This window comes from Phascolarctos cinereus, unplaced genomic scaffold (genome assembly GCF_003287225.1).
Source record: "Phascolarctos cinereus isolate Bilbo 61053 unplaced genomic scaffold, phaCin_HiC Scaffold_5;HRSCAF=322, whole genome shotgun sequence".
NCBI lineage: Eukaryota > Metazoa > Chordata > Mammalia > Diprotodontia > Phascolarctidae > Phascolarctos > Phascolarctos cinereus.
This window is the reverse complement of record NW_027555958.1, coordinates 186,665,067-186,690,857: the sequence shown is the minus strand read 5'-3', so window position 1 is coordinate 186,690,857 and position 25,791 is coordinate 186,665,067. Positions and strand designations below refer to the sequence as shown.

Here is a 25,791-nt window from a genome sequence, read left to right as displayed (position 1 = left end):
TATCCATAACCACATAATAATCTGAATAGTTACAGAAATAAAAAAAAACCTTTGACAAAGTGGAGCACTCTTTTATGATGAAAATGGTATAGACTATAAGCTTAAAGCGATCTTTTTTAAAACTTAAAACCAAAAGGATATGAAAAGGAGATAGACTAGAACTCTTTCTAATAAATACAGGAATGAAGTAAAGATGCTCCTTTTCCCTGTGATTTGATATAGTTCTACATATGCTAGAAATAGCAGTAAAGCAAGAGAAATTAAAGACTTAGAGGAAAGGGATAAAATTATCCTTATTTGCTGATATGATAGAACTCCTGGAGAATCAGTAAAGATACAAATTGAGACTATTAATAGTTTCAACAAAGTTACAGGCTACAAAATAAGAAAAAGGTTTGGAACATGTTCTACCAGATTGGTAAAGCTTTGAGTATATTCCTATTGTCTAAGAATCTACCTTGGTGAGTATGATGAAACATATCACTAGCAGATTGGCCACCAGGTAATAAATTCTTTACTCACAGTTTGAAATGACTATGTAACTTTGAACTTGTCACCAAAATATTTGTGTTTTGAAATCTTTAACTTTTATCAGAAAGAAAAAAAAGGTGCTAAGATAATTTTTAAAGAGAAGCAGTTCTTAAAAAAATTAAAGTATGTTTGGTATGTAATAAACCCTACTAAATCTACAGAGATGAAATTTCTCTTTTCACTTTAATATAGACAGCTGAAATTCCCAAAAAAGTATATATCACATTTTGAGATGGACAATGATATAAAATATATTTCATATAAACTTACTTGTTCTACACACAAATAAGAAGTAGTTTAATTTTAAAAACTAGGATTTGGTTTATGTATAGTCTTTACTAGAAAAATTTCAACAAGAAAAAATGTTAAGCAAAATTAAAAAATATCAATGATAGGGAAATTAGTTTATACATGCTGTATTTCTATGGAAATTTCCACAATTATTACCAGTTCATAAGCTAGTAATTATGTTTCTTGAAATCACTCTACTATAGCTTGGGGCTCTTATTAACCTATAGAGACAGACATAAGCTAGAATATAGTCTTTCCTTTTGGTCAGGGAATTAAATATGTGTTTGTGTCTGTCTAGAATTTCAGTGCACAAACACAGAATACAAGCAATGCAAGCATCATTGTGATGACATACTTTTTAACATACTCTTTTTTAAAACATAGTTTTAACATGCTCTTCTTTAAAAACAAAAAACAAAAATCAAAACAAAAACCAGACCTTCTTCTACCAAATCAGGTCAGCCCTTTGTCTACCACTTGTAGGCTTAGAGAAGTGCTAATCTTTTTCAGGATGACCCCATGATGTGATGGAAAGAGCATTGAATGTACTATCTGAGAATGCAGATTTGAAACCTAGCTCTACTACTTGCTGCCCATTTGACCATGTTCAAATTTTTTTTTTACCTTTCTGAGCTATAATTTTCTCATCTGTAAAAAAAAATACTTGGGGCAACTAGGTGGCACAGTGGATAGAGCACCAGCCCTATAGTCAGGAGGACCTGAATTCAAATCTGGCCTCAGACACATAACACTTACTGGCTGTGTGACTCTGGACAAGTCACTTAACTCCATTGCCTAGGCAAAAAAAAAAATACTTGCACTACTTTCTGTACAGACTTATGAGGAAAACACTTAAGACTCTTTAGTAACTAACTCTTCACAGAATCAATTCATCTTTATATGTTACATATGTCCATGAAAAGTTGCATGTGATCTTTTTTGTTAGTTGACTTATATACTCATGTTGACATATTGTTGTTCCAGAGATGTATTATCTTCATTTATCACTGATACTCAATTGATCATGGTTCCCAAGTTTTTAACTTTTAATTTCTGTGATCCTCAGACTCTCTGTCAGCTAGTTAATAATTTATAAAAGTACTTTAGTGCTATTTAAAAGATCTTTTCATGGTATCTTTTTGTTGTGAAAAGAATCTCCTAATTTATATATTGTAAGTTTGTGCTTTTATGTAGAAAGTGTACGCTTTACTTTTTCATTCACCATTAGAATCATATCATATAAATTTTTTCTAAAAAGCCATGAAAAACTTGAAAAAACAGCTTAGCATTCTTCTTAGTGTTTTACTTCTTTTGATTTAGATCTCCCCACTGCCCTTAAAAATAGGGGAAAAGACTAAGAGATTAAATGTTTTTCCTGGGAAAAGACATGCATTTTGGTAATGATTCATTCTGCAAGGGACTGATTGAAGCAGTTTTTACAAAATGTACATGGTTCATCCATCCATAGTGACACAGGAGTACAACACTGTTTATACTTTAAACTTTTGAGCCTTCCCTAGAGGTAAATTTTCTTTAGTGAGAGACCCAACTAGCTGTCCAAGAACTTTTACCCTTGATTAGTGTTTGAAGTAACAGAGTAAAATGTAACTGGCTGACAAACTTGGTTTTGGTTAGGATCACTTTTTTATTATTGAGGGTATGTTATGTGTACGACAGGCGATGTCAGTTCTTAAATTTCAGTATTCTTATAACCTCCAGACTCATTATTTCCCTATGTTGTCAATGCTGAGAGAAGGGACAAAATCTGCCAAACAGAGCATTAGGACTTGAACGGGGACTAATCATTAAATTTTTTTGCTTGTAAAAGGGAATGATAAATTAATTTTCACCAGAAGAATATAGAACTTACATTCATAAAACTTGGTCCTTTACAAACTTAATGGGATACATTGATTTTCATACTTTGTGTACATTATAGGATCTTGAAATGCTCTTTTCATGTATTTTGATGATTTTTTTATGATAAAAAGAAACAACCTTTACCATAGTTTTCCTTTTGTTTTTGTATTGTGCTATGCATTAGAACTTTGGAACGTCTCATATTAGATCCACTTGGAAAGTTATAGAGACCTTTCCGATTTTGTAACCAGCATTAAAAGTTATTTTGAAAATTGCTTGATTTATTTTAGTCTATAGATTGTGCTGGTGGCTTCACACATTTACAGTTATTAGCACCCTACTTCTCAGTTATTACCATCATTCAATCAGTCATCAGTCATTTATTAAGCATCTGCTATGTCCCCTGCATTGTGCTAGGTGATGCGAATACAGAGACAAAAATGAAACATTCATTTCCCCCAGCTTCCTTCCTATTAACTTCTAGTAGAGAAAACCACTTGTAGAGAGATAAAAAAAAAAACAACAACAACTTCTGAAACAAAGGTGGGAAAGCAGTTTATTGGAAGCTGAATTTTGTAGTGTAATGGAAAGAGTACTGAATTTAAATAGCAAGGTTTGAGGTTTTTTCTATCTTTGATACTTACTAATTGTGCTACTATGAGCAAGTCACTTAACTTCTCTTTAAAGTATTGTATAAATAAACATGATTGATATTAGAAACTGCTTTAGTTTTTATTACAAATTATATTTTTTCAGAAATGTAAAATGTTAATTTGGCCCAGAGCCCATTCAGCTATGTGTTCTGTATTTTACTTGACTGCAAACTAACAAACAAATAAAAAATAAGCCAATGTAAAGGATTTATTCAGGAAGGTGAGTTTCAGTGTGTGTCCTAGTAATTTTTTTTTTTTTAGGCAATTGGAGTTAAGTGACTTGCCCAGGGTCACACAGCTAGTGTCAAGTGTTTAGTCTGAGGTTGGATTTGAACTCAGGTCCTCCTGACTTCAGGGCTGGTGCTCCATCCACTGCGACACCTAGCTGCCCTCCTAGTAACTTACTATCCCTGGTAAAAGTATGAAAAAACTGAAAAAGTATAAAAAAAATTCACTTAACAGAAATTGGCATGTAACCTCAGTCATCATCAATACTTTTCCCATGTCCTTGTTGATTACCTATCTTCTTCCCTACAGTGACCGTACCTTTTTGTCTTTCCTCACAGCCCTACCATATTCCCAATCTCTGTACTTCTCAGTGAGTTAGGAAACTGCTCTTCCACTGAAAAGGTTGAAACCTTCCTTAATAAGTTTCCTCCTCTCCATTCTTCAGGCCATTTCAGTATCATTACCAACTTTTCAGTCATGGCAGAGAAAAAAAAAACATACTTATTCTGTATTCTTTATTTAGCTAATCCCCCAAAATGCACTTTTAAAAAACAAATCTTATTTTTTTGTTGTTTTTACCATCATTTCCCAGTATATCCTTCTCCCTCCTTCTTCCAGAGATCCATCCCTCATAATAAAAGAATAAAGGAATAAATTTATCATAATTCATCAAACACATCGAAACAGTCTGACATATGCAGTATTGCAAGTTTATAATCCCCCACCTATTTGAAGAAGCTGAGTAGACAACTTTATCTCTTCTTTGGTGCAGAGTTTGGTCATTATAATAAAACAGCATTCAATTTTGACTTTTTTGTTCTTGTTTTTCGTACTTATACTTTGAATTTTTTCCTGGCTCAACTTACTGCATTTTACATTACTTCATATAAGTTTTCCAGTGCTTCTCTATGCTCATTATTTCTTATAGCAAAGTAATATTTCATCCAAAGTAATAGTCATACTCTATAGGTTGTTGATCCCAGGTAATGAGCATCTAGTTCTTTGCTACTAGGAATAATGCTGCTATAAATATTTGGGTGTCTATAGTACCTTTCTTTTTATTGTTGACCTCCTTGCCTTGAAGTAGGAGCTCTGAGTCAGTGTTATGTACATTTTCATAATTTTCTTTGCACAATTCTGTATTGCTTTCCTGAATGTTTGAATCAATTTATAGCTCTACTTAGAGTGTATCTGTCATTCTACAACCCCTCCAACAATGACTCTCCACTTCTTGTTTTTGCCAGTTTTCTGGGTGTAAAGTAAAATCCCAGAGTTGCTTGACTTCTTTTTTCTTATTATTAATAATTTGGAGCCCTGTTTCTCATAGTTGTTAATAGTTTTAAGTCTTGATAAGACACAGCCCCTTCCTTCATGAGGCTAAAGGGTAAGAAATGTGGACAAATAATTTTAATAAAAGTATAATAAGAAAGTTCACCTTCCCTAAAAGGTTCATCCACTGTAGTACCTCATTATAATTTGCTGGTGATCCTGACTTGTAGGATGCTATTTCAGTGGAATATGTTTGATTCTACAAAGCTGTATAGCTTCCCCTAAGGTCTGGATATCTGTTGTCCAACTACAAGTCTACCTGAATTTAGAAATGCAACCTGCTCAGTGTAAAGAGCTCTGGATTTAGAGTCAAAGGGCCTGAGTTCATCCCACCTTTGATAATTACAGACTGTGTTACTTTGTCCAAGTTGCTTTACCTGTCTGAAACTCAGTTTCCTCTTCTGTGAAATGATGATTTTGTTTAGATCAGGGGTTCTTAATCTGGGGTCTTTCCGCTTGTTTTAAAAGTATTTTGATAACTATGTTTCAATATAATTGATTTTCTTTGTAACACTGTTTTTTTAATGCATTTAAAAACAATATTTTTAAGAAGAATTCCATTGGCTTCACCAGGCTGTCAAAGAGGATCCATGACACTAACATAGTTTAAGAACTCTTGATCTAGATAATCTAAGGTCCCTTCAAGCTCTAATTTGGTCTGTGGTCATCACCAGCTTGACAAAGTGTCATACATCTTTTGGCCCCAGTCACCCTCAGTGAACACTTAAGTTATAAAGAGGTTGTGATCTGTGCTGATGAAGAGGCTAACAATGCTGATGAAAATAAATATGCAATTATGAACATGCGAATGAAGTGTTACTGTGTCTTCCTTGAAGTCATAGCGAAGACCATGATAATAGCTCATATTTATAGAATGCCCTACAGTTTATAAGAGGCAAAATGGTATGATAAAATGCTGAGCTGAAAGCCAGGAAGACCTACATTCAACTCCTGTCTTAACACACAAGCTATGTGACTTAGTGAGGAGAGATGGAGACAGGGGGGAGAGGAGAGAGGAAAGGAGTGTGTGTGTGTGTGTATGTGTATGTGTATGTATATAAAACACACTTGGCCAAAGAATTGCAAAGATATTTTGAAAATATTCAGAAAAAGAGAAATCTTTAATTTTGATTCAAATTTTTTTTAATGGCTTCTTTAATGTTTTATCATTGATTACATAAATTTAATTATTCAGAGAAAGATTAGCCAGGCAATGTTTCTGAAAATTTCTAATGTTCCATTAATCACCATCATTTGCTTGTCTTTCCATTCTACAGTTTATTCTGTTCTCTCTCAGGCTTTGCTTGTACCCTTTTAGATTTTTCCATGTGTGTTAAAACCCTAAGGTCTCAGTTTTTTCAGTTTACACCATTTTCCTACTATACCAAAATACTTGAAACTCCATTGCTATCACATTAGACTTTTCATGAAGCCTATGACTGGTTCATTCTCTTTTAGCTTTGGTTTTTCTCCAGTGGAATATTGGCCAATTGTACTGTCATATGTGTGAAGGCCACACTGATGACTAATGTTTAATAGGCAAATACCAAAACATTTGTTAGCTTGTGATGATTTGTGAGATGTTTTTGGCTAACTGATTAGTATGAGAATTTGGGTAGATAGATGAAAAAATATTTCAAAAAACATTAGAACTCATTCATTTGGGTGGGAGTTTAAAGCTGATTAATGATTATGGTTTGTGTTAGCAGTTATTTTTCATGATTACTCTTATTAACAAAACATAAGTATTAAATTTAAATCCGCTGGGTTAAATTGTGCATCATTTGCAACTTTTAAGGGGGTATTGGTGGAGGCAGACTTGGATTAATCATTTGCTTTTCGTAAGCTTTGCTTTCAACTATACAACATCATGCAAATGATATATTGGCCATAATGAAAGAAAATTGTTATATTCACCTGTTTGTAATGATAATTTGCTAATTGGCTTGTAACAAAGTCTCGGAAAGGTTTTATTTCTCAGTGAAACTGTGGAAAATATCTTGCTAAAGGTTTTAATGACAAAAAGATCTGTTTTTACTTTTCTGATGTCAATGTTGTGCTTTCAGACATGTGCAAACTTAACAGTCATCCTGTCTATATCATTTTCTTTTGGAATGACAGCTTAACAGTTTTCCTGCACGGATTGTGTTAAAAATCTTTACAGACCAGATTCACTAAAACATATGTTCAACTTTTGGGCTCCAAGCTGTACTAGCTGTAGTGCCAACTTTTTTTATTTTTTTCCAAAACTATACTTAACTTTGCAATTTTGTTACCATTGATCCTCATTATTAATGCTGCATTAAAACATCATTAATTTAGATTCTATTAATCTATAACTTCTATCATATCAGGTGATATGAAGCTTACTTTTTCCTAAGAAATAATTACCACATAAACAAATGGGTGGAGATTATTAATATAGCTGAGAGGACCAAATATTTCAAAAAACTTTAGTACTTTGTTGCTTTAAAATCTTGAGGAATATACATAATAATCAAAATATCCTGATCAAAAGGAGGTGCTTGAACCTTGGCATATACATTTCCTTTTATCAATTTCAGTACTAAGTAATATATCTCAGATTAGAACTAAAATCTTCTGACTCCTAGTGCTTTGTTCTTTTCAGTGTACCAAGTTGGCCATGCTTTGTAAATTGCTGTGGAATTGTTTGTTGCTAAATGACTGTTACCAGTAAAACCCTATCCAGACAGACCATTTGCAATGATTGACCCCTTTCCTGTCACTTGAAAGTAATAAAATTTTATCTTTAAAAATTATGTATTTAGGAACAGAACTCAACAATTTATACCATAACATTGAAAAGACAAACACCTTGAGAAGTGTAATCAGCACAGTGATTAATCTGGATTCCAGAGGACTCATAATGAAACATGCTACTCACCTCCTAAGACAGAGGTGATTGACTGAGCACAAATTGAAACAAGTATTTTTTGCACATGGTCAATGTGAGAATTTGTTTTCTTGACTATGCATATTTATTATAGGGTTGCTTTTTTTTTTTTGCCTTTTCAACGACATGAGTGGGGGAAGGTAGGATGGAAAGTAGTTTTTCATTAAATGAACAAAATCAAAGCATATATACTTTAGACTAACTCTAAAATAATTTTCTAGCAATTAGTCTTTCAGTGATGGCTTAATGTAATTCAACTGTTTTCTTGAAAGCAAAAGATAACTATTGATTTAATGAGAAAGGTAGTATACAACCTACTCATTTGTTGTCTGATTGTCTCCCTTTCTGTTGAACAGAATAACCTTGGTTTTCATTGAACTCTATAGCTTTTGTATTTATATATGGTTATATAAACAAATAAATAGTAGTAGTAGTAGTAGTATTTTTGTGTGGGTTGGAACTTCCTTAGTTAAGGAAGCCTATGGAGAGATAGGACTTTTGAGTGCCATACCCTAGCAACCAGAAATGTAGTGTTGAAGTAGTTTATCAGTTTATGGAGAGTGTGATTTGAACATATGCGAATTACATGGACTGTCACTTCATCCTACAGGAAGTAACCAAAAGTGTGCTTGGGGAGGTAGGGATAGGAAGGGAAAAGGGAAAGGGAGAAGAGAAGTCTCATTGTGTCTTCTCCCCTACCCCAAACACAAACATTCACACCTTGTGCTTTTGACCAAATATTTGATATGACATTAAGTAGACTTATAAAAGAACAGAGAAATGGAGAGTGTATGTTAAAAGAGAGGGTACTCAGCAGAATGCTGAGGAGTGAAGAGACGAATGAAAATCAAAGGACAGTGAACCAGTGATAATTACAAATAAACCTATCAGAAATACCTTTGTACTCAAATCTTTGAGTAATATGATTTGGCTTTGGGAATTTTTATTGGTGACAACCATTTTTCTTAATATCATCCCTTTAAGAAGACCAATGTCTTCTGCATCGAGTATGAAGAAATAGGTTTTCAGAACACTGTTAACAAACAGGGATACTTTCCATATAATTAAATGACTTGCCTCCCTTTCTGAACATCACAATGCTGATTGATTGCCCCATCTGAAATAGCATTTTCAATACTGCTCTTAGAAATGGGGAACCTCAGAGCATCTCATTCTGGTTCTTCATATTCCCTAATTCTTCTGAGCTACAATCATATCTGTAGAATTCTACCTGTAATTATGTCAATATTTATAAACTGAAAAAAAAAATGGAAATATTAGGCCATCTTTTTACCTGATTCTAACAGTACCTTTTTCATTGTATTTACTCCCTGATTAGGCAGGCAGAGGGGAAGCTGAATAAAAAGCACACTGACAAATTCAACTCATAAGACGGCTGTGATATTGGGAGATAAAGGAATACATAGGGGCATATAAGGAACAGTGCTGTGATGCTTTTTTTTTTTGGTTCATGATTCCTCTAAGCCAGTAAAACTACAATCAGAGAATTAATTTCCCAATATTTTTAATTGCTCCTATAAAAGTTTTGTCTTTTCCCATCTGTTTGTGATCTTTTCCAATAGCCATGTAGTGCATCAGTACCATTCATGCAATTGGGACCTCCTGTTATTATTGAAAATGACTCTCCATGGAAGATTCCCTAGAGGCAACTGGAGAATATATCAGTTCATGTGAATCAACAGATATCTGTGGTGTGTTTAACTAGTGCTAGGCACAGGGAATCATGTAATCTCCATAATCTGCATATTTGTTTCCAAACATAATTGAAAATGCTGACTGTTTTACTTAGTTAAGCCTTGAATGATTTTAGCTTCGGTTACCATAGCAATCACTGTTCGTATGTTTACCATTAATGGCACTTTAAGATAACTGAGCTGCTTTTGTTAAAAGTCTCAAAATTCCTTTTATGTGAAACTGAAGACAAGATGACTCACTTGGTTGTAGACTTTCTGAACAGGTCAAGCCTGGAAAAGCTTTAGTTAGGAACTTTGATTCATAGTATTAATACCAGCCCTCTTTTTTTTTTAAAGTGACCTTCTTAAGGTCAGATTATTTTCAAGATTTTTTTCTTTTAAACATACATTTTTAGAGTTATAAAATACTTTTATTAATTAGTAAGTTTTATTTTGTATTTATAGTTTGCTCATGATATAATTGACATCATTTAAATTAAAAAAAACAAATAGGAATATACTGGAGTTAGAGCTTTTATTTTTAAATTCAGTTCACAGTGTTTTTAGTTTGTCACATATTTGTAACTGAGAGGATAAACTATTTTAAATCTTATTTGTAACATAACTAGAACAGGTGAACCATTTAGAATTTTTAGCAAAGTCATTGACCCTTTTTCTGATCTTCTCTTGGCTATAAACAATTCATATCTTAAAATCCATCCTGTGTAGTCTTTAGAGAAGAAACAGCATAAATATATTTTGATTTGAATATTCATGTTTCATAGGCATAACAATTTAATATAAAATGTAAGAAAGATAAAATTAGTAGATAGTTGAACAATCACTCATTTATCTTTTTTTAACCTTATAACATAACTCAAATTCTGCCATTAATGTCACAGTTAAACTTTTTTCATACCATCTTGTTTATAGTGTATGTTATATATCTTTTTGAACTACTGTATCACCCATTTGCAGTGATTGTATCAGATGCGATTTTTTACATTAAAATTAAATGGTGATGTTCTGATTCACTGTATTTATCATACAGGTGCTGAAAAAACTTAGAAATCTATCAACATTATCTGTAATGTCTTCATATTTTCTATCATTTTCAGTATTCCAAGTTTAAGCCCTTTCTTTCTATCCTGTTTTCCCCATAGCTTTTCTATACTATTTTGGTACTTTCCTTCTCAACTACCTAGGTTGTTTTTTCTTAAAATTTGAATATTTAAATATATACATTGAAATGAACAAAATATAGCAGTTTCTTTCTCCCTACTACTGCTACAGAAAGAGGAAAATTGGCGTAGAGATATAGGAAAATGTTTAACTGCAACAGCCTCAGCTGAAAATGATTTGTTATCTATCACAAAAAAGTTAGGTTAACAGTGGAGCTAGAGAATTATGTTTTCTCTCCGTTTGTTAATATATAATATCATTTTAAAAAGTGTTGTTTTACTTTTGATAGTGTCAGAATAGACTGCCATCATAAGAAAGGCAATTCAATGTATTTTTAGATTCCATTCTTGAGTTATGCATGTAACTGAACTCAAACCACTTGTAAATCTGTAACATCATTAAGTTGGAAAAAATACCAACTCTTAAAAACTGAGTTTTTTGTCTCTCTTTTTCAGTCAGTGGCCAAAACTGGGCGACTCATGATCAGTCATGAGGCTCCCTTGACAGGAGGCTTTGCATCAGAGATCAGTTCTACAGTTCAGGTATAGTAACTTCTCTCTCTCTCTTTTTGCATAAATTCTAATATTTCATAGATTTTCCTGTGTCTTAGGGAGAAAAAAAAAACTAGTTATCACAACATACAAAAGTAAGTACTTCATTCAAATCCATGTTCACTGCCTTGTAGTTAATGGTGTAATTACATCTTCTGGAAAAGGGCTTTGGGTAAAAATAAAAGCTAAAAAATCCTATGAGAAGAAAGTTTGAAACCAGTTCAATATAGTATGTTCTGGTGTATTTAAAATTGTATTTGAATAAGCTGTATGCAGAGTTTTGCAAAATCTTCTTAGTTTGAATCTGATGTTTTCCCCTAATGAAACCAAAGCTGACTATGAAATGGTTCATTTTGAAGTTAGTCTTAAATGTTTTTAGACTCCAACTTGTAATAAATTACTTTGTCAAAAAGTCAGTCTTTTAAAGTCATTTGTGCAACTAAATTACTTTATGGTACTGGCAGCTGCAGCAGAATGGTTGAAAGGCTTATGTAAAGACATATTTTAAAATAGTCACTCAAAATGTGTGTCCTGTTACATGAGAAAAAATAATATTCCTTTCTGTATCACTTTCAGTTGTTAGAGTATTTACTTAATGCCTCTGTTCACATTTTTTATGCCATATCATGAAGTAGATAACATAAAAAGAGTATATTCCTTTTCCTTTACTTTGTATATTGAAAAGCAAATTAAATCTGACATGTTTTAATGTAAAAATACATTACTGGAATGAAATGTTTACTGTTGAAGTTGTACTGTTCTTTAGCCATATTGAGAATTTTTCTTAATTCCTAAAATATTTTATATTAATTTTAATATTAGATTTTCCTCTACTTTTTTAATTCAATTTTTAATTCACTTCAATATTAGTAGAGATTCCATTTTATTATAAATGGAATGTGTAGAACTCAATCATAGCACTTCCTCAGAAATTAAAATATTACCAATGAATAACATTAAATACCAATTCAGTGTTTATTATAACTTATAGGAAACTATTGATTATTTTGAAGTTTTAACTGCTATAACTTTATTTGTATTACAAAGTACAATAAAATAATTCAAAGTGTTTTTTTAAGGGAAGAACTGTTTTAAAAGTGACATTAATGAATAATTTAAATATGTTTGTCTTTTTTGAAATAGAACAAGGTTAACCATCTGTAGTTACCTACTAAAATGAACCGAGTATTATTGCTACTTAGAATTATTATGAGCTTAATTAGTACAAAGACATACGATGAATGGTTATATACAAAATTTAGTGAAAGCGAGCTTTGAGGTTCTTATAATATAAATTTTTTTCTTTCTTTCCCCTCCTCCCTCTGAGCCTGGGTCTCCCTCTCTCTCTTACCCAGCATGCACATGCAGTGGCCTCTCAAGTACCCAGCTCCAATACTTGATCAGCCCAAAGTTTTGACGTGGGCCAGTTTGCCTCTTGGGCATCCTGGTTACCCCCTGCTACTAGAGGTTATCCTAATGAGTGCAGACACTCAATTGCCTTCTGCCATTTGTTTTCCCATTTTATTAAGAGACAGCTTTCTTGTTAAAAGTCTTACAGTATTGTTTGCATCATCAGTATTTTGTATTTTAAAGCATTTTCCCCCTATGCTTGTCCAGTTTTCCATTGTTCATTTGTGGAAATTGAGTGCTGCTAAATGTTGTTAAAGGTTGATCGTTAAGATCAAGGTTATGTGGTAGGCCAGCTGGAAAAAAGAAATTGCGCTTTACATTTTTTTTAATGATGTGTTCAGTTCACTCTATCCCACATGCAACATTGATTAATACTTGTTGCCTAAATCTGAACTTCACTTGTCTGCTTTCTCTATAAATTTGCCCGCCAAATGCTTTATTACAATAACTTTATAATGACCTTTTCATTGCATTTGAACACCAAAGGGGTGTTCAACAAAAAAGGGATCAGGGTGGTAGTGAGGGAGTAAAGAAAAGTGGATGAAAAAGATTGGAAAGTAAAACTCTGTGGGATTTTTGCTCCTAGCTGTGCCCTTAAAGTATGCTCTCACTTAAGGGCACAGTAAATTTTGTGTGTGTTATGCATACCCACCCACTCTCTTTCTTTAGGAAGTATCAGAAGAGAATGATAGGATTTCTGGATCAGGGGTTTAATTTATTCACTTGTAGTTTTCTCTATTAAAATGCTTCAATTGATCAAACATGAAGTTATTTCAGTTATTAATGAAGCAAGACATTGACATGATACACAAGCATGTCAAACCTCTATATTAAAGAACTTAGAAAATTGAAATTTAATTTTCTTATAACAAGGGAATTGAAGATATACAAGATAAAATTGGAATTATGCAGGAATGATGGGTATAGATATGGCATCATGCAATGTGGAGTAAATGGATTTTAATGAGAAGTTAAAACAGCTCAGTGTTCACAAATATGTCCCTTCATGTCAATGAAAAATATATACCATGATAATGGGGGATAAAATGATTTTACTGAGATTATGCAGTAAGATGTGATGATGCTGTTATATTTGATGACAATGTTTTGTTGTGTACTTTTGAAGTGTTCTAAATATGGTGAGAATCTTTTTAACCCATTTAAAGGTTGTTGGCAGTCTTTTGATTTTTAAATCTGTGACATAAATTAAGAATGCCTTATGTTGTTGAAACTGAAATCACTTAACAATTCTGAGTTGTAGTTGTTTACCCTAGCTGAAATAATGAACTTTTCCCACATTTGTTAGTTGCTAGATTTTCCCTTTGAAAATTTTTCAAAAAGTAACCTTATTATCTCATGATGTCTACTTTTTGATAATCTAAGGAAAGTCCCTTATACAAATTAAAAAAAAATTCTAAATGGAGAAGCCTTAGAGACATTGTTTCATTGTTTTAGTTTCTAATTTAGTTTAGTTTTTTTTTTTAAGATACGTGTGTTGTAGATTAAAATACTGGCTTAAAATGTTCTCCAGATTACATCAACTAATGGAAAATATATGTGAAAATGTGCAGCCGGAAAATACTTGCGAAAAATATTTTTGTGGATTTCTAACCACTTTTAAATCAGTGAGAGATAACATATCATAGTGAATAAAGAACCTATCTGGCAGCCAGGAAGAACTGGGTTCAAGTCTCATATACGTACATTAAAGAATGTTATTGATTTACATTTGTAGAGGAAATTTCCTCATCTGGGAATTCCCTAAACCAATGAAATCACACTCTACAGCCATTAATTCAGCAATAAAATAAAGGCTATAGGTCTTAATTGCAAAAAAAAAAAATTCAAAAGGATGATTATGAACATTAGAGGGAATAATGATTTTTTAAAGAAAATTACTAAACAAAAGAGACACCTAAAAATCTTCCCATATTACCCAAATAAACAAGGTTTGGACCAAATATTAATGTGGTAGAAATTTTTCTTTTCATTTCAATTCTGAGTGGGAAAATATGCTATGTAAAATAGAGTTATCATAGGATGATTTGTTGTATGCAGGAAATATCACCAAATATATCAGTATTTTCAGTGTTTTATTAAAAGATTATTTAATCACATTTTTGTTCTGGACTTGTAATTTCTGTGGTGTGAACAACTCTTAGAGGAGCAATTTTCACTAGTGATGCAGGGCATTCATCTGCAAATTATATTATTAAAGATTTACTTGGGCCACTGAGATGTTAAGTGACTTGTCCACATTCATGAAACTGGGTATTCTGAATTCCAAGGCTGGTCCCTTGTATACTAACACATGCTGCCTGTTATGTCTAATCATATGGAGATACAGCATGCTGTAATGTGTAGGACACTGGTCTTGGAGTTAGGATGGTCTGTGTTCAAATACTTCCGTAGACTTCCTCACAAGCTGTGTGATCTTGGGCAAGTCACTAAACCACTGTATTCCTCAGTTTCTTCATTGTAAAATGAAAAGCTTGTATTTAATGATATCTAAGTTTTCTTCCAATATCATCTTACATAAAAGATGTAAAATGCTATATGAATATTGCTATATTATCTCATCTTTTTCAAAGAAATTGTAGTTATACTGCTCTAGCTGTGTTGCTTACAGATAGAAAAATGATCAAGGTATTATAAGGATTTATTATTTTTATATATTAGAGTTATTAAAATCTCATGTAATGAACTGTGCACATAGAACTTTAATTTAGTGAAAAGTAAATACTTTTAAAAGTAAACTATTATAAAATCTAATAAATTCTTCTCATTAAAATTAATTGGAGTTCATTTGAAGGGGAAGGGGAAAAAGTGTCAGACATAGTCAGGTGTATCTGACTCCTCTGTTGGGGAAAATTTATTGGTTTCAGATTCAAAGCTTGTTATCTCTTCTCATCTAAATTTGTATCTACATCTGTTCTCACTTTGAGGGAAGGCGCTTTCCTTCCTATTTTTCCATTTGACATGTACTAAAAGTGAAGATATACTTCTTCTAAGTGAAAATTTGACCATATTCATCTGAAGAAATTGAAATGTGTGTGTGTGTGTGTGTGTGTGTGTGTGTGTGTGTGTGTGTGTAATAGGCATGAAAGAGCATGCTTGTTAGCTATTATAATTGAGCAAAATAAAGATTTAGTAGATTCATGAACAAATGGATTATTTATTTTATTGATATTGATATTTATTGCCCTTCTGTATTCACAGATTTTTAAAATCTTTTCCATCTTTACACGTATTCTTTTATCAATATTAATTTTAAAATTAGTATTATTGAATCATACACAGAAATATACTTTATTTAAATCACAATATGAAACATAGTTTGTGGCATACTGAAATTTAATATGGCATATTGCTTTAGGCACAGTGGGAACTTACCTTTATTATTCATTTGTAACACATATTCCCATAATGATGAAATAAATTATGAGTCTGATTAGATTGTGCTCTAACAAAAAAACACACAAGAGAAGTAAAATCCTTTTCCCCCGACTTCTGGATTTAGTGCTTAATAAGAATGCCAAAAATCTTGGGGATTGTGGTTGGCTTAAAGATTTGTTTTTTTTTACACATGGAAGCAATAAGGCAGCAATAAAGAGTCCAGTTGGAGACCATGGTAAGTTTCCACACCATTGTTCCATCCTTTCTGTGAGGTCTCTTAACCTAGACTAAAAAGTCAGGGATTGTTGAATGCATATATGTATTTTTAAAGGAATCAGAACACCATAAACTAATAATCTGAAAAGATAAGAAATCACTATGTGAAAGGAAGTCTTTTATGTCCTTTAATGAAAGAGCTTTTGCTTTTCTTACTATCTCAAGTTGTATTTTTTTTTAATAGAGTACTCTAGCAAACAAATTCCTTATGCCTATCAAAATTAAAAATATGCAGTTTTCAGACATTGACAAATCGGTAGAAGTGTAAGGTCAAAGTCAGATTGTAGAGTTTTTGAGATCATGGAAAACTTTATTATAATTAAGATGTTAATGCTGGTATGTTGGAAAATTGAGACTCAGTATAAGGACTCAGTACTGAGTAATAATATAGTGATTATAAGAGCAGTTTTATATTTCTAATTTGCTTTAGACAACATAGTATGTTTGAAAAAATACACCATAGTGTATATAGTAATAGTTCAGTAGAATTGGGACAGATAGGTAGTGAAACCCTGGTGATGGTGTAATTAGGCAAGGCATATAATGATCAGAAATGGGGTGACTTTAATAATAATAATAATTTTGTGGCCTATGAAATAGAGACAGAGATGCTTCCTTTGGCTGATATTTAAATTTGTGTGATGCAGCGGTGATTGGTTTTACCCCTTTACATGGATGAAAAGTAAATAAATAGGCACAGAAATAAGTTCATTAAATAGCCACTATCATTATAAACCAAATGATAGTCTGCACAGATGTAGAGAAGACTACTATGCCAGTCTATACCTTCCCCCCTACTTTGGCAGTTATGCCAAAATACATAGGAAAATAATATCATCCAGAACATCCTCTTTAAATAAAAAACATCTCAATACGTATGCAATGTCACAGGCCTGATCTAAGAACATAAAATTTGCTATCATTTTGGAAATTATAATATTCTAAAAACTTATGATTCATTATAATATATATTACTGTCATTATTACTGATAAACAATTATACTTTAAACAAAAATACTGGCAGTATTTATTTTTAGGAAAATAAGCATCTTGTCCTGTCTCCCAAGCTAGTTTTACATTGTTTCCCCATGGACTCCTGAAATCTATCATGCCCAAAATCAGCCTTATTATATTTCCTCATAAATTGCTCCTTTTAACTTTATTTTTGTCATTTGTGACACCATTCACTCAGTCTCCCATATTTAAAATCTTCATACTTTTTTCCTCTTTCATCTTTGGTATGTAATATGCCAAGTTATCACTTCCTATTGATTCTATTTCAGTTTTCTTCAATTCAATAAACATTTAATAGATGCCTACTATATGACAGACTTTTTGCTAGACATTGGGGATACAAAAATAAAACAATTGTTACTCTCAAGGAGCTTACATTTGATCAGCAGAAAGGAGATACATGGGAGAAAGTGCATAAAAATTAAATACAAAATATGAACAAGATAATTTTTGGAAGGAGATCAGGCTTTCTTTTAGAGAGTATATTGAAGCTGAGCTGTAAAGGAAGGTAGGGATTCCATGAAGCAGAGGGTAAGAAGAACAAGTATAGGGGACGGTTTGCTCAAAAGTATATAGCAGATGGAATTTAGGACACAGGGAACAAGCAGCCAGGACAGTAGGTCTTGAACCAATGGTTTTGTTGTTATATTTTGTTGAATGGTGTATGCTAAGCCTGAAAAGAAGACTGGAGACAGATTGTGAGGGGCTTTAAAAATCAAGCAGAGGAGTTTGTGTAGAATTTCCTGAGAAAAGCAATGATGCAGCTAGACCTGTGCTTTAGGAACATCAATTTGACACCTCTATTAAAGATGAATTGTAGACAGGAGATGAGTAACAAAGATTAATTAGAAAGTGATTGTGATGATTCAGACAAGAGGTGATAAGGTGATAAGGTGATAATGAAAAATTAGGGCTCTCTCTAAAACATCTTCCTTCTTGACCATTTACATGTCAAGCACTGATTAACACTTTTTTTGGACATTTGTTTGTGCCTTTTAAAAAGTCTTGCTGCCTGTGTAAATGGTCAAGATAATGCTCATTTGAATGTAAGGTGCCTTGCAATTCTTAAAATGCTATATAAATGCTAGCTATTAGCAATTATTACTATTCTCTTCTCTGCCTTCTCTGTCCTTTACAACTCATCCTTCATATCACTGACAGATCTGATCATATCACTCTTTATAGTCAAAACCCTTCACTGATTCCCTTTTACCTAGTTCTGTCTGCCTAGCCTGAAGTTTCAAGACTCTGTACTTCAGTCAGATTGGATGCCTCATTGTCCCATATGTATGCGCTGTACTATACTGCCTCTACTTTGTTTCCTTCTCCCAGAACTTTTTCTTTTTCTGCCTGTTGAATTCTTTCCTATCCAAATTTTACAACCCATCAAAAACTCTGCCTCCTCTCTAAGACTTTCTTTGATCCCTCAGTTGATAATGATTTTGTACCTCTTACACATTTGCCATATATTACTTTATGTTATAATCATCTATTTATAGCATTTCCCTCTACCAGACTATAAACCCATTGAGGGCAAGGGCTGCACCTTGATTGCAGTGAAGTTTCTGTGTTCAGATTCACCAGTCTTTAAAGCTTTTAGCTTAAACTTCTACTAAGTTGTCAGTTTGTTTTTGTATCTCCTCCACCACCTAGCACAGGTCTATGTACACAACAGGCACTTTGTAAAGGTGTGTTGAGTTGTTGAATTCTTTGCTGAAACAATTGGTTACCAAAACTTTGATGACGTTTTGATAGCCTTCCTGCCCTGTAATAGGAATAGAGAATTGCTATTTTCCATTGTTCAGAAGTCATTCTAAAAATACTAAAGTGAATAAGTTAGCCTTTTGTTATGGTGCTTAGCACAGTGTGCTGCACTTAGGACACCTAAGTACTTTTCCCCATTTGGGCAAGCAAAAAATGAATTCCTGGGAAGGTCTCCAGAGCAAGATACATACATAGTTACCTCATGTTTATCTTCCATCCCTCCTTCCCCCACCAAAAAAAGTCTAAAATTTGGTGACAGCATTTATTTTTCCTTCCCTCCTTGCTCCCCAGGGATTGTTCCCCAGGAAGCACTTGCCCTTAAAGTACTTAAGTACACCAAATATTTAAGTACTTGGCACATGATTTACCTCACACAAACTCTTAGAAGTCATAGCCTGTGAATTAGTAGCTATGCTCTTCTAAAAATTTCCCAGGAGATTTTACCTATCAGTAGAAATAGGGCTTCAGACCAAGGAACATCTAACCTTATGGTAAAATTGTAATACAAGTCCTATCAATTATTCCCTGATTCAGTTATGATTAATAGACATTTTTTTCCTCTTTTCATCAACTGATGCTGTTTATTGTCACATAGAAATCTCTTGGAAAGTGTATCATAGATAGATAGATAGATAGATAGATAGATAGATAGATAGATAGATAGATAGATAGATAGATAATTTGATATACTAGCTAACCTCATGCCTATCGTATCCTTTGGGAAACAAATATCGCAAGTAAGGCTCATAACCTCCTCCCTCCATGTCTGTACTTCAACTTTTATATTTTCATATTATCAATATGTCTGATTTTCAATGTGTATTCAGTCGGTTCTGACTCTGTGACCTAATTTGGGATTTTCTTGACAAAGATACTGGAGTGGTTTGCCATTTACTTCTCCAGCTCATTTTACAGAAGAAGAAATAGAGGCAAACAGTGTTAAATGACTTGCCTATGTCACACAGCTAGTAAGTATCTGAGGCCAGATTTGAACTCAGAAAGATGAGTTTTCCTGTCTCCAGGCCCAGCATTCTATCCACTTCACCATTTAGCTCCCTTCTTTATCATTATATAGTATAATTGAACAAAATGTGTACCTTGTAAAAGCATAGTTTAGCTTTTAGAGGTAATGTAATCTAGTATAAATATTGCTGACCTTGGAAGCAGAAGATCTAGATTTGAATACCACTCCAGTACTTAATAGTTGTGTGAAAATGGACAAGTCATTGTCCATTGAACAGTCCATTGAGGCTTTCTGAGCCAATTTCTTCACCAATAAAATGGGGAAATGGTATTTCTCTTTCCTGCCCCATTAGGTTCATAGACCTAATCTGTAAGGGACCTTGCAGGCCATCTGATTCAATCTCCTTATTTTACAGATGAGGAAGCTATAGCCAGGGGTACTTACGCAACTTCCTCAAGGTCATATAGGTATTTAAAGCCAGACCCTTTGATTTGAGAACCCTTCTTCTTTACATTGTACAGCACTGCTTTATAAAGGAAAGACTTTGTAAACTTAAAAATGCTACCTAAGTGTGAATTATCATAATTGGTTGTCTACTGTTGATCAAAGGTATTTTAAAAAATCAATTACTAGCAAGGACTGATACTAGCCTCTGTATACATTTTGTTGATTACAGTATTTAAACTCTGATTATCAGAGACCACTTTAAATCTTTCCACAATAATTATAATTACTAATAAAAGCTGTCATTTACGTGGTGCTTTAAGGTTTGTAAAGTGCTTTACATATGTTACCTCATTTGATCCTTATGGGAAATGACCCCCAGGAGCTCTTATTATTCCCATTTTTCTGATAAGGAAACTGAGTCACAGAGACATTAAGTGATTTGCCCAGTGTCATGGAGATAGCAAGAAGTGTTTGAGGCTGGTTCAAATTCAGATCTTATTGATTCCAGGTCCACCACTCTATATACACTGTGCCACCTAACTTCCACAGAGCCAGTGATTTCCGTTTCATCTTTGTATTCTCTTTTCTAACAATTTTTAGGTTAATAATCACCTTGAAATATTCCTAGGCTCCCTTTTGCTTCCTTTCCTTCCTATCTCAGTCTACTTTTCTTTCCTTTCTTCTCATCTTCCCTGTCTATTCTCTTTGCTCAACTCATATTCCACTTCTGTTCCACATATGACCAATGGCATATCCAGCATTGAAGTGTTGGCTGGGTAACAAACCACATTCTATTGAAGCTAGAAATATCTCCTAACAATCATAAATTACGTTCAATAAAGAAGATATTCCTTTATAGGCTACCTGACAATGCCTTTGCATGAACTAGATATCTTTGGCCCCAAGGAAAAAAAATAATCCTTTAATAGCCAAGTAGTGATTTGAGAGTAGGTTGTATAGTTTTTGAGATATGGATTAGAACTATGATTTCATTGATATGAGGAATTCCTGGGTGAGAAAACCCCTTCCACCAGTGCATTTGGAGCCATCTTTGCAACTTATAGTTTTAGAGAGTTGCCTAGGGTATTGAGGGTCACATAATCATATATGCCAATGGTCGCAAACCATATATAGCAGAGGTTAGACTTTAATCCAGGTCTTATAGACTTCTGAGTTAGCTTTATATCCACTATACCATGCTGCCTTTCTCAGTTCTTGGATTATTTGGGAAGTTTTTTTTTCTCCTGTAGTCAGATTTTAGGAATATTATTGCTTATTAGTGTGTCTAACAGAGGATAGAGAAGAAGGTAAATTTGAAATGATTATAATTTACTTTTAAGTAATTTTCATTCATTCAACAAATATTTGTCAACTATTATATTCAAAGTTTTATTCCTAGGCCCAGAAAAAAGATAATAAAATAAGTAATGTAGAGTCTCTGTTCTCAGGATGATTACACTCTAGTCATGGAGATGTGTGTGCAGACATAAATGTAATAGTAGTTCCAGTTGCCTAGAGCTGGAATAAACCTTAGACATGATCTAGATAATCCCTTCTTTTCCTGCATGAGAAAACAAGAGGCCCAGAGAGTTCAAATGACTTGTCCAAGGTCACAGAGGTAGTAAATAGCAGAGGTGCAATTTGAACCCAGTTTTCCTGACATAAGGCCTAGTTCCCCCCCTTCCCCCCATTATACCACGTTACTGTTTAATAGCAATAGTTTGTATCAAGGGTCATAGATTTATAGACCTCTTATTTTATATATGAGAAAATTGAGATACATAGAAATTACATAACTTTCCAAAGGTTACATTTGTTAGTAGCAGAATCAGATTTGAATTAAAATTCATTTTTTTCCCTGCTATAACAAAATAAGGTTTAAAAAAAGTATAAGTACAAAAACAGATAGAAAATGAAGTGCTGTGAGTTCAAAGGTAGAGCAGAAGGAGGGTAAATTGAAGACAAAATGAGATGTGGGTGTTATCTATAGATTTCAGTTTTCTAGTGCCAGTTTTCTCATAAATAATACTATATGAAGATGGCACATTCAGAAAAGCTGAATGTAAACAGAATGCCTCCAAAAATGTATTTTAAAATCTCTAGAAGTCGTTACTATTTAAAATAATCCTGTTGTAAAACTTTTTGGGAAGGAAATAATCACTCCTAAATTTAAGTTTTATATAAATATGAACTTTCATAATAAGGACTTGCTTATAGCAATGTACACCAATAATCATGTTAATCATAGTATTTAAGCAGGTCCAAATATATAATGCACTCTATATACTCATAGGGAAGGTAAATAACCTGCCCTGTAGATATTACCTTATGGTATCAGCAGAAATTAAGTTGAACTAAATTAATGAGAGCTTATTTTGGTATAGATTTTCTCCTACATTCATTGCTATGAATCCATGGAAGACCACTAGCAAATGATATCTAGAAATATCAAACCCAGCTAGTTGATAGTCAAAGGAAAATCAAATGAATATGTGGCAAAAGACAAAGCTGCCCATTATGTGACTCTGTGTGTAGTTCTGAGAACCAGCATAAGTTTGGAGAGGCTTATCACTGAGTGGGCTGAAGGCAGGACTAATTTTTTGGCCATAGCCACCCTTGAACACTGTCTACTAAGTTACAGAGGGATTACAATCTGAGTTGATGGGGAGAAGGCCTAACTTGACAATTCATCAATCCTAAAATACAACTATAAACTAGTAAGTTTTACATCATTGCAAAATATTGAATTAAATATTATTCCTGGCTCACAATGGTCTCTAGGTCTCCAGCTGCAGCATGGTACTAAAAATAGCTCTTTTCAATAGCAATGCAGCATGATATAGTGCAAGGATGGGGAGCCAGATGTGGCCTCCAGGCATTAGGTTCCCCGCCCCTGGTATGGTGGTTAGAAAGATGAAGTCAGAATTAAGAAGGTATATGCCTTTGTCACTTACTAGCTGAGTGACCCTGTGCAAGTAGCTTAACCTTTTTGATCCTTAGTTTTCTCATCTGTTAAATGGGGATAATGAATACACTTGTCCACTCAACTTAATTACTCAATAAATTCAGTGGCTCCCTGTTATCTCTGGGATCAAATGTACATTCTTCTGTTGAGCATTTAAATCTCTTCACAATATGATCTCTTCCTACCTTTCCAATCCTCTTACATATTACTCATTTCCATGTACTTTACAATTTAGTCAGTACTGACCTATTGGCTATTCTGCTCACATGGTATTCTATCTGCCTTCTTTGTACTTTTGCACTGAATGTCTTCTATACATAGGATGCATTCCGTCCTCACCTCTGCTTCTTGGAATCCCTGTTTTGTTAAAGATTCGGATCAAGTACCCCTTGGTACATGAAGCCTTACCTGACATCACCCCCCACCTCTTAGAGCATCCCCCCCCCCCGAAAAAACTCATCCTGTATTCATTTTATATCTAGTATACATATTGTTATATGTCCTTTAGAAAATAATATCTTTGAGGGCATGTTCTACCTTTTGTATCCCCAGTGTTTAGTATATAGTACATGGCATATAGTAGATGCCTAATAAGTACTTATCGATTGATCAAATGAGATAATTTATGTAAAGTACCTTGTAAAGCTTAAGGTACTATATCAGCTCTTATACTAAATTATTCCTTTTATGTTTTTTTCATGTCTACTTCACTGTGGCTTGGAGATTCAATTTTGTGAGCTGATAAAACCATGGAGTTTTATCATCTGTGTATACTCATCTGGGTCATTATGGTCCCAGGGTTTGAACAGTTCATTGGACAGTGGGTGGTGTTTGAGGAAAGCCTAACCTGAGAGCTAGGTTAGAGGCATTACAATAACAAATACAGATTATACAGAAAATTAAAATTTCATTATATAGCAGTTTATTTGGATAGTCATTTAACCCTATTAAGGTAAGGACATACAAATGGAAAACCTTACTGCATTAGTAACTAAGTGGAAAATTGATTTATACCTGAGCCTAGCAGTGGGTGTTAACACAAAACTTTGACTGATGGAACTTCTAGAAATAAAATAACTCCATTTCATGATTACCTAGATTTGATTAGATTGCAGCTATATCTTTGCCTGTCAGTCATGATATATAGAATCTCCCTCTCACTAGAACATGAAAGACTACTATATCATACACTTTCTGTTCTATTATCAATAGTATTTTGGGGCTCTAACAATCTAAAACTGTTATTTGTCTTATTGGCCTATAACACTGAAAAAACTTTTATAATTTCTACTTATTTTTAATAATGACCTATTTTTCTATCCTCCTAGTTTTTTCCTCATGTTAGTTTTAAGCTAGATTGCCAATCATTTTTTCAAAAATCTTGCTGGAGGTAAATCAACAATAAAAAACCATCCAGAATTCCATCAACTTACATAATGATAAAAGACCTTAGATTTTCTCACAAATTCCTTAATCTCATCGCCAGTCAGAACTGGTCACCCTTGAATTCAAGGGCATATTCATACATACTGTCTCATTCTTCCTTCTAACCCTCAGCCATTTAAAAAAATTTTTTGCTATGTGCTTTTGGTGGGAGCCCAAGTACTCTCCTGTCCATTCCACTCAACTAAGACTGACCCAACTTCTTTTAATATGTGAAAAATTAACTCTCTACTGGACTTTTTCTGAGAACATACATGTATAATTAACAAAGGTATTCTAGAATTATAGCACTTAAATGTTAAAGATGTGAAATGGAAATTATTTTTAAGTAAGAAAGAGTTTGAACTTTGGTATTTTCTCTGCCTAGAAATCTTTTTCCTAATATAAGCAATTTCTGTTAAGAAAGGAGGTCAATCTTAATTTCATATTCATTGGGGGAATTTTGGCTTGGTTTCTTGTCTTAATTTCCTGCCACATTGTGTGTAGATTGTGAACATAAGTCATCAGAGCTCAGTTAATAACAGAGTTATTGTGCATTTTTATACTCAATACTTTAAATTTGTTGAAAGTGCTTTGTTGTACTCCTCAAATTGTTTCCCCAAACTTTGGAAGCAGATACACAAAAGCTTGCTGATACTTTGCTTTTATGTTTCTACTTTGAATTATTTAGATGAGCACAAATGAGCTCTTTGTTTTGAATAAATTAAAACAATGCTTGATTCTTACTGGAAATGCTGTAGCAGGATAAATTTATTTCAGGAGAAATTCATATAATTTTCAAGTTGACTAGGATTGCACTTTGTAAAACAGAATTTTTAGTGAAATTCTTCATTTGAAGACTGCTATTTTTAAATGTAACATTCTGAATTGTGGTACCTA

The 25,791-nt window shown here is 33.2% G+C and overlaps 1 long non-coding RNA gene across 1 annotated transcript in view; it reads left to right on the top strand.

Annotated features, from left to right (window-relative positions):
* Nucleotides 1–11,113: 11,113 nt before the first annotated feature.
* LOC110196601 (uncharacterized) overlaps nucleotides 11,114–25,791 on the top strand; it is an 84,582-nt gene continuing 69,904 nt past the window's right edge. Inside the window, exon 1 of the long non-coding RNA XR_002321264.2 lies at nucleotides 11,114–11,224. This is a non-coding gene — a long non-coding RNA (uncharacterized LOC110196601). The remainder of the gene's footprint in view (nucleotides 11,225–25,791) is intronic.